The 2,608-nt window shown below is 36.9% G+C and overlaps 1 protein-coding gene across 3 annotated transcripts in view; it reads right to left on the bottom strand.

The window, feature by feature from the left end:
- The window catches only part of pax8 (paired box 8), a 15,228-nt gene extending 13,651 nt beyond the window's left edge, over positions 1–1,577 (bottom strand). For all 3 annotated transcript variants that reach the window (XM_029444210.1, XM_029444211.1, XM_029444209.1), the window contains exon 1: positions 1,440–1,577. The gene's annotated coding sequence lies outside the window, so the exon portion shown is untranslated. The remainder of the gene's footprint in view (positions 1–1,439) is intronic.
- Positions 1,578–2,608: the final 1,031 nt, after the last annotated feature.

A 2,608-nucleotide genomic window follows, 5' to 3' on the forward strand; every position in this document is an offset into this window, starting at 1 on the left:
AAGCGTGTCTGTCAGGTGTTGTCATGTCCTGCTGGGTGGACACTTTAAAATGAACCAAATAATTAGCAGACTGTCACACACTGTTAGACTTCTGGAGATGTGATGATTGATCAGTAAGTAAAGTCAAACTTATTTTGGTTTGCAGGTATTAACATTTAGCTACTGCCTACCTTTGTCTTTAGATGTTTGTGTGTGGATCAACTTATTTGGCATTAATACATTTATTTGAAAGTACATTAGAACATGTAGTGTAATCTTTTGTTGAATACATGTGTGTAGTTGTTGTTTTTTTGTTATTCAGCATAAGCATTTGCAAGTTGAGAGTTGAAGTAAGTCTCCAAAAACCTAAATATAATTCCGAACTTCATTGGTAAAATACAAAGAATAATTAGTATCATATTTGAAAAATAATTACACGTTATTTAAAATGTGAGGTATGAAATGATTTCACTTCTTAATTGGCTGAAATAAAAATGTTGCAAAATCCCAGAATTATTATAATTACAAAACAATATAAATCTCATTAATTAATAACTAAATAAATAACTAAACGTTGGTTGCGATGAGGTCTGTTTTTTGTTTTTACATTTGAACGATTTTTTAAATGAACTTTGTGACTCTTGATGAGTTTAGTAACTATGTAGCCTTTACGTTGTAGTAATGTAGTAAACTGTTAATAATAATAATATTAATAATAATAATTACTAAAATTCTTAACACATTTTCTTTATTATTCTACAGCTAACATCTCATGTCATGTTATGTTTTAAAGTGACATTTTGCGTTTTAACATATGTCCAGCTCTCTTTCTCGTGTATTTCTTTTGTAGCCTATAGTTGACGGTTTATTTAAACTTACTTTGTATAATTTAATGAATTAACAGTTTCGTTAAGAAACATTACAACATGTTCTGGTTTTCACAGAGTTTTCTGGAGTTTAATTTGCCTGTAGACAAAAAAAGGATTTTAATAAATCAAAACTACAGCCTTTAGCCTCTAATTTGGGCCCGTGGTTAATTTGTAGGATCATGCATGAAGCTACAGGACAAAACAAAACAAAAAACAAGCTGTGATTTACTCCTGAAAATTCCCCACAACTCCCCAGCTCATTTTCTCTCAGAGACGACAGCTTATATGAGGTGAATGTGGATGATTATTATTGTCCATTAAAAAACTTTCCGCTTATCTGAACATGGGTCACATCTTTACACCTTAATTACAATTAACTGGTCTTCCTCACGATTTTTCTAACTGTATCCCCAAAAGCAGAGTGACATTAAGCCTGCTGGCTCGCGCGTCTCGCAGAGCGTTTTTTTTGGGGGGGGGATAATTGAAGCCTCCTCTGCTCCGTTTTACATCTCGCTGTGTTGTCAGGACTGCGGACCGATACAGCCATCACATAGCACAACTAGATAGTGAGACATTAAAATGAAGGCTTACCTTTCAACGACACAGCTCAAAATAAAAACGTTCCCCCTGCTGCAGATGTAGTGATATTATCCCAAATGAAGAGGACTCTTGCGGGTGTAATAATACGCTGTGTGTGTCCGGGCTGTGTTGCAGGAGGCTGCTGTTGTGTTGTGTGTGTGTGTGCTGCCAACACTCAGCCAGGTTTTATCCAACCGGGGCTGCGCGCAGGACGGAGCCCTGCAGCCATTGGAGGAGGAGAAAGGAGGAGGTGTGGTTTTATGGAAAAGAGAGGAGCACCCCCCCACACACACAAAAAAAAAGAAGAAGAAGAAAAAAGAAAGAAAAGAAAATATGACTGACCCTGTGTTTTGATGGCATTACACCCACTGAGCGACTGTATACGGAAACACTTGTCAAGGAGACGGCTTGTTTTTCATTCACCTCCAGCGACAGCCCGGCTTTAATTAGACAGTACGGGCGGCGTGTGACATCAGTCCGAGCGCCGCTTTCACACACAATTTAGTGACTGATTTTCTGCTATCAGTCACAGTTTCTCCCTGACAGGTACACTACACCTGACTGGGGAACAAACCGGCAGTTTGAACACGAAATATGTTTCTAAACTTTTTTACTGAACACCCGTTGGGGACTATTTTGTGAAAGCGTGGAAGGTTTAAAAAGCAGATTTCAGTCCAAATCATTGACTTCATTCCTGCACATATAAGACAATGATGTGACTTATCGCCAAATAGCCTAGTGAGTCAGGCCTTTCATTAAAGGAGGAATTTCCCTGATAAATCTCTTTATTTAATTATTGTTATCTGTGCATGTATTTGTCCTGTAAATGCACAGTTTCTACTTTTGCTCAAATTAGTTAAAATATCTGAAATCATGAAACAATCTCAAGTCAGGTGACTGCTTCTTCCAGAGGGGCAGATTTTGTCTTGTCAAATTTGGTCTTAATTATATTCTAATTAAGATTGATTTGGACTCTAATGGAATTGTAATAGCGCAGCCTAAAAAAACAATAACATAAAAGTCAATGGATCACATTTGATTGGGCTGTTTCATAGCACATCTTGCTCTTTTCATGCAAATCCATCTCGAAAATGAAATGAGATCAAAGCACAACAGAAGGCGAATCTCTCTGCATCTATTGGCCGGATAAAATAAAAAGAAATACAAATACAAAAGTCGTT

The sequence above is a fragment of the Cottoperca gobio genome, chromosome 12, assembly GCF_900634415.1.
Source record: "Cottoperca gobio chromosome 12, fCotGob3.1, whole genome shotgun sequence".
NCBI classification, from domain to species: Eukaryota; Metazoa; Chordata; class Actinopteri; order Perciformes; family Bovichtidae; genus Cottoperca; species Cottoperca gobio.